Source organism: Netta rufina (assembly GCF_964035555.1).
Source record: "Netta rufina genome assembly, chromosome: 2".
Lineage (NCBI taxonomy): Eukaryota > Metazoa > Chordata > Aves > Anseriformes > Anatidae > Netta > Netta rufina.
The window spans coordinates 55,822,924-55,838,837 of record NC_140124.1 but is presented as its reverse complement, the minus strand read 5'-3'; the positions used below and the strand labels follow the sequence as shown (position 1 = coordinate 55,838,837).

Here is a 15,914-nt window from a genome sequence, read left to right as displayed (position 1 = left end):
AGTCATCCCAAAATCTTAACCCAGCCTATATACCACTCGATGGCAAAATTCATTTTCAGTTATGTGGTCTCAATCCTGTCTGTAATGTGTTTCATAAAATCACAAATTAATTTTTAAAGTTAGCAAGTGATTTCACTTTGCCCACTCTCTCTTACTGGAAGTTAATCTATACAATAAGTAATTTTAGAATCACACCGTCCTCTTCTGTTATTGTGTTTATTCCATTATGGTCTCATAGACAATTTATATTTTAACCAAAAGGCTTTTCAAAGAAGACCAACTTATTTCTATTTAATAGCCTATTTCATAAAGTACTGGTTCTTTTCTTTGAATGTGGCCTATAGTTACAGGTTTTGCTTCTTGTGTTTTTGTTGTTGTTCTGCTGGGATAATATAGGAGCTGATAGAGATTTATGTATTTGGCTTAGAAGATGTGTTTTATCTTGTGAATACGGAGACTGTATTTTGAAATTCATTGTGTGACTCATAAGTCACTAGTCAGTTCAATTCAGTTGTAAACTGAATATAAATATATTGTACTTAAAATATTGGTCCGCTTGTGTTCGGTGTTAGATCCCATTTCTCTCTCCTAAGCTGTTTCTCTCTTTTTTTTTTTTTTTTTTCTCTTTTTCTCAGTTTCTTCAGTGGTTTTATAAAACAGACAATATTTATTTTAGACAAGCAACAAAACCTATACTGAAAAGACCTTGCATACTTCCTCATCACAATCATCAAAGTTTGCATGTAAGAGTCGCTGGCAGAAATATAATCTACACAGTGAGTCTGCTTCACTGTTGAATGGTGGTTATTGCAGACTTTGGAGACAGTCTGTGCATTTGAGGCATGTTAAGGAGCAAATAGTAAAGAAGAGGAAGCTTGAGGTATAAGTACATAACTGTTTAATTCATTTCCGGAAGGAGAAATATCTCATCACTGTACATGGCATGAGTGGTTAAAGCTGTTATATTTGGCATCCTACTGACTTAGAAAAGCATGAGCAATTTTGTCTGCACTTTACTATAAGTGTTATGATAATGACATTGGGTTTTGGATTGGTTTCCTCTGGACAAAGATTTTCCTATAGTTAAAAGCTTCTTTTATGTCCATTTCCTTGGAAGCAATTGGGGTCCTTAAACCTGGAAAGATAAGTAATGTTTATACTTCCTGGAATTGGGACAACAGATTCAAAAGAGGAAATACTTCAGTAAGTGCCCTGAGGCATTGGCTTGTGAGACTAGAATGCAGCTGTATGACATTGTATCATCTGACATCATATGACATTGTGACATTTCTGTTTAATAATCCTGTTGATAACCAAACCTCAGAATATAGGTCTTGAAAGCCACAGAACTGCACTGATACCTGAAATATGTAGGTGTCAGGAACTGGTTATGTAGATGTTGATGACATCAATAACAGGCCTGCAATAGGCACCAACACAGCAATACTGCTATGTTCAGACTTTTGTCCACGTACCCTTCTGATAGCCATGGACCCTTCCCTTCACCTGCTCCCTTCCCCTTCCGTCCATGGAAGTAGAACACTGTTCTGTTGTCCTGGCTGAGGCTGCACTGCTAAAGCAAAGAGCTATCAATTAGGTGCCCCTACACAGCACTGATCCCCCCCCCTTTTTTTTTTTTTAATTTAATTTAATTTAATTTTAATTATACCTTCTTCTGACTATCCTTTTTGCCACCTTTTAAATTCTGCTCTATTGTCCTCCAAAATAAACAACTCTCTAGTAACTACTTTCTCATCATTGGTCCCAGTTTTGCTATATCTGCATCCAGATTTGGTATTTCTGATACTGTTACCTAGATTATTTAAGTTTATATGCAGGATTCAACTTCCCAAAGGTGCACAGAACTTCCTGTCAGTGATCTGTGAAGCCTGATCTTTTCTCACATTAGTCCAAAATTTAAGCATTGGTGAAATCCTGCCACCATATAACACCATATAACCATCATGGTGTTATCTGTAACATTTTACAGCTTCTCACATTGTTATCTAGCACATCTGGTGATTTCGTGTCATGTCTAGCATTTTTCCGTATCCTATACTCTTAGCTACACCTCAGCCTGAGACACTTACACCCATAACAGTAGAGGTGCAGTCAAGTCGTAGAGGTGCAGTCAAGTCTGAAAGCTGTCTTGAATGCTTAAAGATATTCTAAGTGCCCTGAATAGAAAGTCATTACAAAGTGAACTGCAAAAGGAGGCATGCCAATAAAACTGTGGCTTCTCTAAAATACTAGCACTCAATTGTGTATGTTTTACATTGTTCAATTAAAATTTAATGCAAAAATTGTTTGCGTTGCAGCAAGTAGAGATAGAATTAAACTTATTTAGCAACTGCTTATTAATATTGAACAGCAGATTGTGAATGATGCTAAATTATGTTGATCATTTGATTTATTCTTGATTCTGCATACTGAACACTCATTTATTTTACTGAAAAGTGAATGGATACAAGACATGAAGACTAATACCAAGTTTTCTAATGAAGACTAATACCAAGACTAATACTAAGTTTTCATATAGTGGTACTGAATGTGTTTCTTTCTTGTGGAAGGAGCAAAAGAACTGACAAGAACTCAAAAAGAATCTATACAGGCCTGTAGTCTTGTGAAAACTGTAATGGGATTTTGTAATGAAGGCAAGGGATTTAGATCTGCTTTGGTTTCCATAAAACAATTCTTCTAGCAGTACTGTTTGCTTTTATTTTTTGCTGATGTGCTGGTTTAGTAGTTGCTCTGGGGAAACAGTGACACCTACTGAATCATACCTCTAGTAATGAACGAAAAAGGTTGAACTGAAGGAAAGCAAAGTTAAGGTTCTCTTTTTGTTCATATTATTTTGTCATCTTAACTGATAGACTACTTTTTATATATATTTTCTGTTAAAAAGTAATCACTATGGTTTTTTTTTGTTTTTTTTTTTTTTTGGTTTTACTCTGGGACAGCATTTCTGTCATTGTTATTGCTAATGCTCTGGAGTTCATACTTTAGGAATTATGTCATTCATTTGGAATTGCAATACAACCACAATGGTGTATGTGCAGTGACCATATTTTAATCTGTGCTAAAAATGTATCTCAATACAGAACACTTTATTAAATTGCTTTCCTACCATTCCTCTGATGCAGAAGCAATGTAGATAGCAGTGGATGGAGTATGTCTTCCCGTTAACAGTATTTCATGGTGATGCTCTGATGTGAGACATCATATGAGAAAGGAAACATAACTCTGTAGGCCAGCAGTGAGCTGAAAATTTATACATGGAAAGATAGGTGTAGAGGAATTTTAACCCAGTCCAGGTTAAAACCTATTTTTTCACTAGTGGCATCAAACTAAAACTTTGTTTTCCCTTCCTTGATATTTGTCCTTTTGCAAGAACTGGGGATAAGAGACAGTCCATGGAAGGAAAGAGTGGGGATGGCAAAGGGAGACAGTTTAGAGAAGCCAAATAATGTTTATATCAACCTAGAGAAAAAATGGACAGAGCCCTGGACATCTGAAGTTTTTGAAAACATAGGAAAAACTGTAACAGAAGAGAGAGCATAGTCAGAGGAAACTGTTTGGAAAAATGATTCAAAGAGATGGTCACTTTCTCAGATGTTGCAAGAAGTTACCTAAAATTGATTGATATATATTTATTGATTTCAGTGTTATACTGATTTGATGTAAGGTAGTCAGAAGTTATAATGCATGAGATAGCTGTCTGTGAAAATGAGGAGTTAGACTTAATACTCAGAGAGCTTTCTTTTGGTCCTTTGTAGCTTATTTCAGTTCTTCCAACGCTGGAGGTGACAATACAGGGAATCATGTTGATTCTTAGGAAACAGTAGACAGATACTTTAATAAAACATGTAGTTTATGTTTCTAAATGAAAATTTATTTTCTAGAATGTTGCCAATAAGTTAAAATTAATTCAATCAAAATCTGAGATTTATCATTAAATGTGTCTATTTTCCCTAGGGTAGATAAAATCAGAGACAAGATATGCTAAGCCTTTGTATAGTTATAACAAAGAACATTTTAGGAGGCCAGTAAATTAATAAATAATAATAATACTTCTTTGTTTTGGGTCTATATACCTTCTTAATGACAGTAATCAAAAGAGAGCTTTCATAATTCATAATTTGCTAAGACTAGAGAAACATTTAACATTCTGTTTTTCTTGAATTCCTTGTGTTAATCTGAGAACTCTATTCAGTATTTACAAAAAATAAAAAATAAAGAATGGAGCTTTATGAAAGGAAAAATATATGTGCATGACAGTCATTTAATCACCTCTGGTAGATTCACAGTCTCAGTCTGTAATTTACATAGTGCTTCATGTAGAAATAGTAATTGCCCACATTTTTATTTGTTGATTTAATGGGGAAAGAGCATGCAATGGGGAAACAGCATGCATTTTTCAAAGATAAAAATTAGGCTTCTTTTATTCCAGATTCATGCAGTGGATTTTATACCCTTGAGTGTGCTGGTAGGAGTTTGTGTAAAAACTCCATGCCTAGTGAATCCCAAACATGCAGTTTTGCATAGAAAAATTATTTTCATTCATTCCCTTTCATAAAGTATACAGTAGGCTGAAAATGAATCTTCTGTGCATCTGTATATTAATTGCCAGCTGTTGTCTCTAAACATAAAACTCTATTAAAAACAACTAAAGATTAATATTATAGAAAGACAGAAGAAATGAGAAAAACATTGCTAGCAATTCAGTGATTTCCCATTCACAGAATATTTTTTTCTTAGAGAAAGAAACTAATAAATATTCAAACATTGCAATCTAGACCACATGAATATCATGGTAATTCATCCTCTTTTTTGTTTTGTTTTTTTTTTTCAATCCTGAAATCCTCAAAATATTTCAGGGACATATTCCCAAAAGGGAGATTTTTATGTTGTATGGGTGCAGTGATATTTGAACAGCCTTTATTATGGTGCCTGTAGATCATAATTATTTTTTTCACTTAGGCAGCAGAAATTTATCTATAACATCCAACTGGATGGGAAATATAAGTGTGACGAAAAAAATGGGTCTGACCATCCTTTGAAAAAATAGAAGTCTTTGATTATCCTGAATGATTAATTATCCACTGAAAATCAATGTGCAAAATGTCTGTCTCAGACTAAATCACAGAATCACAGAATCACAGAATGGTTGATGTTGGAAGGGACCTCTGGAGATTATCTAGTCCAGCGCCCCTGCCAAGCAGAGTCACCTAGAGCATGTTGCACAGGATGGCATACAGGTGGGTTTTGACTATCTCCAGAGAAGGAGATTCCACGGCCTCCCTGGGAAACCTGTGCCAGTGCTCTGTCACCTTCACAGTAAAGAAGTCTTTTCTCTTATTCAGCTGGAACTTCCTGTAGTAAGTTTTGTGCCCATTGTCTGTTGTCACGCTGCCAGACCCCACTGAAAAGAGTCTAGCCCCATCCAATTGACATATAATATAATTGACATATAAATACCTTCAGATTAATCTTTTTGTGAATCCTCAAAACTCTTCAAGGGAGGGTTTTTAATTAGCAGGTTAATATAGTATGCAAGGTACACTATATACCCTTTTTATTCACCTTTATTTGTTATATATATTTTTTTTAACATAATTTTAAAAGAAACACATTTGAATGTGACAGATCTTATTTTAAGAAAAGTCAATTTTTGTTTAATGGCATTATATGACTACTTCCTCATTATTACAATTTTATTGCATTGCATTTCCTTATTACAGTTACCTCAAGATTATGAAGAATGATGGGGGACAAAAACCTCCAAGGCATGAAACCAGGGATGTTAAAACACATTTGCTAATTAGAGTAGACAAATACCCCGATGAGGGTGGAGTGCAAAAAACAAAGATGAGGGCTTTGGGGCTTCTTGGTATACCTTACTTCTTCAAAGATATGTGTGAAAATTCCCACAGATAATCAGATTGCCTTTTGCTCCTGCTACCCTGTATTACTGTGGGATACAGAGTAGGGATTTAAGGAACTTTGGCAAATGCAGTTTGTGGTCCTTATTCTCCTGTAATTTGCTGTATTGATATGGTAGACGTTTCATTTAAAGATTTTATGTAGCAATTATTAAAGAAGCAGAAAATGCAGAATTTATCTCTTAGGTTATTATCAATAATAAACTAGGTATTGTTGCAAACAGAGTAACTAAGGTTCTGGAAAAGAAGAAAAACAAACAAACAAACAAAACAATAAAAGTTCTTTCCTAGTGGAAAAATTCCTCTGAATAAGATTTGATATACATGTGTGAAAATGGTGATCTTCACTGTTTGCTAAGCTTTGGTTTTCCTTGTAGCTACTAGGCAATGCTGTACAAGACCACTACTTTCAGGAACATATGTTAATATGCATACCCACATGAAAGATATAGGTCCACAGTCTTTTTGAATCAGGCATAATTAACCATAGTTTTGGGGAATAAGACTGGGGAATTTTTCGGGGGAAGTTTTATTTGGGGAATAAAACTCTGCACCAAGGAGCAGAGTTGATGATGTGAGCAGGATGTTGTATCTGCAGATTCTCAGGGATTATTTCTGTAGTGGGAGAACTTTCCTGAATACCTGGGGTATATATGTCCTCTATAGAAATACAGATACAAAGGGAAATGTTTTGTCTCATACTGGCAACACAGAACACTGTGGTCTGATACTGTGTTTTGATTCTGATACTTCATTTACCAACTTTTGTCTGGAAAAGCATGCTATATAACTCTATGATGGTGGTATTCTTTCTTGTTCTTGGGTTGATTTTTTTTTGTTTGTTTATTTTAAGAAGAATTGAATGTAATGTATTTTTCACTTCTGAAACCATGAAGCTTGTCTTGTGCCATTGGGAGTTTATCTGTAAATGAAGCAGAATTAAATTGAAGTCACCAAGTAAGGAATTAATTTGGTGCTTTATCAATTGTTTTAGTTCTCCTTGTGAAAAAATATTCTTCTGTTTCCATCATTACTGAAATATTTGAAAAAATTGAAAGTCTTTAAGAAAACAGTGCTAATAGTTGTAGAAGCAGCCATTATGCATTTGCTAAGTCAGGTACAGGGAAAATGGTGTCTCTTTTCTCAATATGAACATGTGAATTGTGTTGTCATCAGCAGGGATTATACACAAACATATCCAAGAGCACAGATTATTCGATAACAAAACAGATTTCTGTGCTTGATGATGCCCGATTTCATGTGTCTGTAAGAAAGTACATCAGAGCTCACTGTTAAGTCTTATCAGCATGACCAGTCCCCAGAAGGATTTTTGCTTTAGTTCAATGACAGGAAATAAGACTGATTTTGTTCATTTCTTTGTTTTGACAAGATGGGAGTTTCAGTGTTGAGACTGAAAAGATTGGTTTTTTTTTGTTTGTTTGTTTTCCATTTTTTAAGCAATTGGTTTTTGAAATACTAGGATCACGTTTGCATGGTGGTGTGCACCACAGCACAGCTCCAAATAAACAGAGGAAACAACTGCTGCAAGCAGTTCACTGCTCCACTGACTAAGAAGTCATTGCATGAAACTTCCAAGTTCTATTATGTGCAAAGAGTGTATCAGGCTTCAAGCCTCATTTTTAATCCTGGGAAAACATAAAAATGGTAGATATGCACTTGTGTTTTGCATTACAAGTTCGAACTTGGCAAAATTACAGATGTCTGATCTACTGCTTTTGAAGACCATAATGGAATACAGAAAACTATTTCCAAAGTTCCCTCAAAAGGGATATATATGAATATCTGTGCCATATGGCACATATATGTTCATTAACATTAATGCTTTTTGCTCATAGAAAAATACTGAAATGTAAAAGATAAACTTCATTATCTGATTCACATCAGTTTCAAACTAAGGAATCAAGAAGTAAACTATAATATTAAGTAGAGGTAACATGAGTTAATCATCAGATGCATATAACACATGTTTATAACATATAATATATGGTACTGTTCATAACAAGTGATAAATATAGTACTGTTTATAAAAAATACCAACACTGAACAACTCCAGACTCTCAGAATCCTCATTTATTGAGGATTAAGTATATTCTGTCTAATTGGTTCACTGTACCTAGCATGTCTCAAAATTCTCAGTTTACTTTTTTGAGAGCAGTTTTGTACAGACATGCCTTTACAATTCAAAAATACGGCAAGTTATTTGAGAAAATATAAGAAATAAGGATACGTATGTATTATCAATTAAATGTATAAACATACCAATTTATGACTCAAAAGCATTATAGGATATTCATAATAAAGGAAAATAAAGCAACCCAAGCAAAATACAGAAAAATAGAATTGTATAAAGAAGAATGGTTTATCTCGTACTGTTTTCCTCTAACTGTTGTCACAATTCAGTTCACAATTCACTTACTATTATATTTGGTCATTACCTCACACCAATGAAATTTATTTTACTCCGGTTGGCACCATCTGCACTGTTGGATGTGGGATTTAATTGGCTTTTAGCTTCAGTTTCACAGGATTCAGAGGTATCATCTTAGATTAAGCATCACTGTTCCTCTATTAGTGCCATTTCCAGATAATCAATTTTCAGTTAAAACAAACAGACAGACAAACAAAAAAACAGTCGATTAAGGTTTGATGTTTAAGCTAACTATTAATTTAAACTGAAAAGAAATTTAAGAAGTTTAAGAAGTACTTTTTTGGTTCAGTTTTCTTGCCAGGTTTTAGTTGCTTATGATTCTGATATACATGTAGTTTACCAACTTGTTTAAGTGAAGAAATTACCAAGTTTGCACCCTAACCACACAGTTTAAAACAAAATTAAGCTTTCTGTAAGCTTAATAATTCCAGTAAGCATAGAAATCATGGGCCGTGGAAGTTCTGCTGTTGTATCCTTGGAGATGGGCTCCAACAATAATGGATGTGTAAGGTGAAGAAAGGATGCTTTTTGTATGCTGCTTCACTCTGTCCAATGATAAGGTACTTATATTCTACATTATATTGGATATTTGCATGTAGATTAAATAATAAATGTTTCCTATTTAAATGATCCCCCTTCCCAGCCTCACTAATCACAATTTTAATTCTTTCATGATATCTTAAAATATTACCGGCACGTTTTACTACCAAAGATTTGGAGAAGGGAAAAATCTTTTGCTTACTCCAATAGGGAAAACATCCTCACTTGACAAAAAATATATATATATATATATATATATAAATAAATAAATAGACTGACAGAATCATAAACATACTGAAAATAGCTGTGCCTATTTCCTGAAGAAACATACATTTTTTTTTTTACTCAGACAGTCCTTTTCCTATCTTTTTGTGTCTAAATATTTACCAATATATTTATATCAAGCCTTTTTCTCTAAAAATTAATTTATTTTTTTTCCTATCTTTTAGCATTTTTAATGTCCTGTCTTTACTGATGCTTCTGGGTGTTTTTTTTTTTTTCTTTTTTTTTTTTTTTCCCTCACTTCTTTCACAATATCTAGCTAGCTTCTTACTCATAGAGTTCCTGTATATATGTGCATGCATACCTGAGTTTACACTTTTGCTTATTTTCACTTGTGCTGGAAATGTGATATAAATGCCCAGACTGCATTTATTTCCTCTCTTGCCCTCTTAACTTGCCTTCCAAAAACTGGTCTTACTTAAAATTCATTTCACAATAAATGTAGTTAAAGTAAGCCAGTACATAATATCTGTCTACGTAGATGGTTTCTGTTATCAGTTAAGCTTTTTTCTGGTACCATTTTAGAGCCTTTCTTAGTATTCATAAAGATTTTTTTTTTCAATCATTAACTCTCCAGGTTGCAGAACTGTTGTGGTTTAACTCAGCAGGCAGCTAAGCACCACACAGCTCTTTACTCCTCCTTTCCTCTCCCTCCTTTCCCCCGTGCCAAGTGGGATGAGGGAGGGAAGCAGAAGGAAAAAAATAAAAATAAAAACTCATGGGTTTAAATAAAGACAATTTAATAGGATAGAAACAGAAAACTATATTCCCTACTATGATATGACAATATATATCATTATATTAATAATATTATACTATATTAACATCATACTATAATATTAATAGCAATATTAATTAATATTAGTATCAATTGTAATATTATTAATAATAATTAATATTAGATATCAATAAATATTAATTATAACAATTATGATAATAATATTGGTATGGTATATTAATATGTTGTTGAATTATATTAATGTTATATATTATATTATATTATATTATATTATATTATATTATATTATATTATATTATATTATATTATATTATGATAATATATATATATATTTTTAAAACCAGTGATGAACTATGCAATTGCTCAACACACACAGACTGATGCCTAGTCCCCAAGCAGCAATACCCCCAGGCTAACCCTCCCAGTTTTTATTGTCCCACATGATGCCATATGGTATGGAATATCCCTTTGGTCTGTTTGGGTCAGTTGTCCTGGTTCTGTCCCCTCCCAACTTGTGCACATCCACCCTCCTCAGTGGCAGGGCAGTGTGGTAAGCTGAAAATTGCTTGAGTTAGCGTAAGTGCTGCAGAGCAACAACTTAAACATTAGTATGTTATCAGCATTATTTTTCTCCTAAATCTAAAACACAGCACACACCAGCTCCTATGAATATGAAAATTAACTCTATCTCAGCTGAAACCAGGACAATATCCACCCCTTATTCCATTCCATTTAGATCATGCTCAGGTCCCATACTTTTACTTCCCATACCTATGTTACACCTGTTAATCACCATACATATCTTTTGACATATACAGACAGATATAATTCCCTTAGTCTGTGGGCCAACCCTCTAAAATGACTGTAGAGTTCATTTAGTCCATGACTCTGATCCCCATCTTTCATAACAGTCCTTCTGGGCAGGAGAGATGGTGAATGGTGTTGAATTGTTGCATGCTGAGGCAAGTTCTGGTTCCATCACTGCTGCACTTTGCTTAGTTCCATCAAAATTCATTCTTCATTGATCTGGTCTTATTGTATTACCTCTGATATAACATATAGCAACCACAGTAATGATGACATACAGCATTATGTAGTAATTAACATCATACAATTCAAATCATTGGCTATTCTCACCCCAAGTTAAATACCTTGGCTATTCTCACCACAAGTTAAATCCCTTGAAGTACACATTGGACTTCCCCATCCTTCCACATTACCCACCAAATGCACCAATGTCCCTGAGCAAAGTCAATCCTACAGATGGGTTTGCCTTTGCCTGAGGCAAATAAAATAAATAAATAAATAAAATTCCTCTTATTTACTACAAACAAAAAGCACACAAGGAAGAAAAAGTAAAAAAAAAAAAAAAAAAAAGAAGAAGAAAAAAAGAAAAAAAAAATCTACTTGCATTCCTGACATTCTTTAAAACTCTACAGGATCACATTTTGGAAGTGATATAGCTTTGAATATTTTGCCATGCTTTTTGCATGTGTGTTTTGCTTTGTTGTTTTGCATGTGTGATGTTTAGCTGTGTGTTTTGCTTCCTCAAAAGTTTTGCCTGGTGTATAGTTTGGTAGAGTTTTGACAATAATGTGAATATTTCATGTCTGTTCTAAGGGAAAGTGGAAACAAATTCTTCACCTTTCAGGTTTGGTATTAACAACACCTGCAGTTGTACGAACATATGCAAAAATAGATACAGGCAGAGACACAAAGTGACACTTCTAAGCACTGCTGTTTCTGCTTCGCATATGAAAGAATAATACAATACCCTAACACTTTTGTCATATTCAAAATATATCTCGCGCTACAGTTTACTTAATGTGACTCAGTTCTCTGTGTTTCTCAGTTTTATATTTATACCAATTATGTATTTATTTTTTCCATATACATTACATAGCATCTTCTTTCATTTCCCATACTAATGACTGCCAACACTGAGTAAGAAAGGCTTCTTTGAGATTTATGAGAGAAAAAAAAAATCCCATGGACAAACAAACTCACACAAATGGTAATGTGCTTATTCTCTGGTATATTAACTCTGTAAAGGATTTTCCAGACAGTAAAGAGAGGGAGGAAAAAGAAAACATTTTTTTTAGTAACCCTATGGTTACTAAATAACGTAATAAAGTAATTTTCCATAATATCTCATTTAAAAGGCAATATTGGTTGAGATTGAGCAGAAGTACTAAGTGAGTTTGATTTAGCAGAGGTACTAACTTTTCCCCATAAGATATGAGTAAGACACAGAGTGCAGTTACAATTTGGTTGGAACAAAAACAGTTCTGATTTGATATAAAGGGCCAGAGTGGAGGAAATCAGAGTGAGAGTGACTAATCCCCAGAGCAGGTTTCTCAGAGAAATTGTGAAATCTCCATCTTCGGAGATTTAAAAAACTTGACTGGAGAAGACCCTGAGCAACTTGACTTAAGGTTGAAATTGTGTTTGCTTGGTGGAGAGGATTGCTCTAAATGACCTCTAACCTAAGTTATCCTATGCTTCTTTAATAACAGACCAGGATTTAGGTGACATTTATATGATCTTGTATGTTTGTCATTCAACAGAATATCAAGACAAAAGCATGCTCTTTTGCATAAATCAGCCTCAAATTCATTTTCATTTGACCAAGTTCAGTTGGAGACCAGGTTTATGTCTGGGTGTTCTTTGTAGTTGAAACAGCTGGAACATGTGCTTAAGATTTTTTTGCTGTTTTGTGTGTGTATGTGTGTGTGTGTGTTTTAATCATGCTGATATGAAGTATCAAAGAAGTGGCCCTAAGCAGCATTAACATCTGAGTAAAATTCTGTTTTAAAATATTTACATGCGACATTGAACATTAATAACACTTGCTTACTACAAAATAGATTTTACCCCCAAATTTAATTTCTGTAAAATTTGAATCTTTTTCCTTAGACTTGAAAAGCAGAAAAGTGATATTGGTTATGCTTTATATTAAGTTTTCACTTGCAGAGGTTTTATAAAAAAAGTGTGAATGTGCGGAGCACATTACATGTCTGATGAGTAAGGAGTGTAATATTCAGAAGGAGCACTATGATTGTAATGAGCACACCTCAATTAATTTAAATCTGTAATTGCCTATAACACCTAATAAGCATTCTTTTTTACCTCTGTTAGCCCTTCAAACACCCTACATGAATTCTTATGTTGACTATTTGTGATAAACTGACATCAGCTTAATTACTAGTGTTTTTATATGTGACATATATGTTTCTAATGATGGAAGTACAGGACTGCAATGTCTCCTTAGCAAGTTTAATGACAACACTAAACTGGGAGGTACTGTTGACTCCCTGAAGGGATGGGAGGCTTTGCAGAGGGATCTAGATATATTGGGGCACTGGACTATTAGCAACAGTATGAATTTCAAAAAGGAAAATCCCAGGTTTTGCATCTATGATGGAGTAATGCCAGACATAGGTACAGGCTGGGAGACAAGTGGCTGGAAAGCAGCCCTGCAGAAAGGGATCTGGGAGTATTGGTGGGCAGTAGGCTCATTGTGAGTCAGCAGTGTGCCCTGGCAGCCAAAAGGGCAAACAGTATTTTAGGATGAATTAAGCCCAGCATAGCCAGCCAGTTAAAAGAGGTGATTCTCCTGCTATAATTAGCATTGGTGCAAACTCAGCTTGAATATTAGGTGCAATTCTGGGCTCCACAATAAAAAAAAAGATGTTAAAATGCTTGAAAAGTATCTTAGCAAAGCTAATAAAAAGGCTGGAAGACATGTCCTGTGAAGAGATTCTGAAGACATTTGGGTTGTCTACTATGTAGAAAAGAAGGCTGAGAGATGATCTCATTGCTCTCTACACCTTCCTGAGGAGGGGAAGTAGAGAGGGAGGTGCTGGTCTCTTCTCCCTGGTAATCAATGACAAGATGCGTGGGAACAGTATAACGCTATGACTGGAAAGGTTCAAACTAGACATTAGGAAAAATTTCTTTAGTGTGAAGGTAATCAAACACTGAAAAAGGCTTCCTAAAGAGGTGGGTGATGCCCCATACCTGTCAGTATACCTGAATCATTTTAACAATGCCCTAATTAATATGCTTTAAGTTTTGATAAGTCCTGAAGAGGTCAGGTAGTTGGAGTAGATGATCTTGAAAGTTCCTTCCAACTGTTCTACTCCTCTTCTCTTCTCCTCTCTTCTCTTCTCTTCTCTTCTCTTCTCTTCTCTTCTCTTCTCTTCTCTTCTCTTCTCTTCTCTTCTCTTCTCTTCTCTTCTCTTCTCTTCTCTTCTCTTCTCTTCTCTTCTCTTCTCTTCTCTTCTCTTCTCTTCTCTTCTCTTCTCTTCTCTTCTCTTCTCTTCTCTTCTCTTCTCTTCTCTTCTCTTCTCTTCTCTTCTCTTCTCTTCTCTTCTCTCCTCCTCTCCTCTCCTCTCCTCTCCTCTCCTCTCCTCTCTCCTCCTCTCCTCTCTCCTCCTCTCCTCTCCTCTCTCCTCCTCTCCTCTCCTCTCCTCTCCTCTCCTCTCCTCTCCTCTCCTCTCCTCTCCTCTCCTCTCCTCTCCTCTCCTCTCCTCTCCTCTCCTCTCCTCTCCTCTCCTCTCCTCTCCTCTCCTCTCCTCTCCTCTCCTCTCCTCTCCTCTCCTCTCCTCTCCTCTCCTCTCCTCTCCTCTCCTCTCCTCTCCTCTCCTCTCCTCTCCTCTTCTCTTCTCATGTAATAGTTGCATACTTATAAACCAACCTGCATATTAATCTTTTTTCATTACAATTTTCTGTTTGTTTAATTTTGTGGAGATCACTGGCATAAGAAAATACATAGTAAATTCTATGTCAAATGCTATGTCAAGATTCAGAATTATGTTTAGAAGAGTTTTCTGTCATGAAGGATTATTTCCCTTTCAATGAAATATCCACTGCATAAAGACTTATGGAACTATGTCATGATGGATGTTATTATAGAAATGTCCATAACTCATTTTGGGTAACAACACTGCAGGACAGGCAGCGCTTCGAAGATGCTTTCTACAAAAATAATTAAAATAGCCTAACTTCTAATTTACATAAATTCATCTGTCAAGATCTTTATAATTAACAGCTGACAGCAATAAGCTCAAATTTGTCCTTCAAATGTTTATAATGAATACACGTATATGTAAATGACGAGAAATTAGTGTGCTCAGAAAGACTATTACCAAAAAAAAAAAAAAAAAAAAGTGTATTAAATAATGGACTTTGCCTGAAACTAAAATGAATATGGAGTTCCTTTTTTATTTTGGCAATGGAATTTTTGGTAGCCTTATTCCAGCACCTATACATATCTTCCTTAAATGTGAATCTTCCTTTGCTTGACAACTCTTTCATTTTTTTCCATGGAACGAAACTCCTGTCATTATCACAGAACAGGCAACATATGAGGTGGAGCTCTTCAGAGACAGAGATCAGGACAGCATCATGGATTGCATTCTTTTTTACTGTAGGATGCCAGTTCAGAGACAGACATCCTATGGCAATGAAATCCTAGTAACCTGTGTTAGCAAACAGATGAAATTTATTTTGAATATAAAATTTTGTCGAAGGACAATACTTGTCGTTAGCTTCTTTCTGCTCTAGTGGTAGCTTTTAAGCAGTTTAAGTAATATGAATAAGAGAGGAGGATCAATAATCCATGCAAATTTCACATTGCAAGAGTTTACAATAACTATCTTTATGACCTCTGCTAACATAAGTGTCTGCAAAGCCTTTCTTCCTTTCTTTTCTTTCTATAGCTTTACTACTTTCCCTAGAGTTTCAGTTCTCACAAAGTTAACATAGCAAGATTGGATGTATGAACTTTGAGTCATACTGTCTTATATCGTTCCCAGTAAATCAGAATCTACTGTTTACTTCTGCTTCTTTGGGCTGTCTGCATATACTGTGTATAACCTATCACTGTGTCAATAGATAAAATAAGAATAGCTCTAAAGTTTGAGAGCTGGTGCTATGTTGCTATGCATGCTGCTCATAA

At 34.9% G+C, this 15,914-nt stretch overlaps 1 protein-coding gene across 1 annotated transcript in view; it reads left to right on the top strand.

The window, feature by feature from the left end:
- CNTNAP2 (contactin associated protein 2) overlaps positions 1-15,914 on the top strand; it is a gene marked incomplete at both ends in the record, with an annotated part of 1,150,499 nt that overhangs the window by 581,064 nt on the left and 553,521 nt on the right. The gene's annotated exons all lie outside the window — the stretch shown is intronic.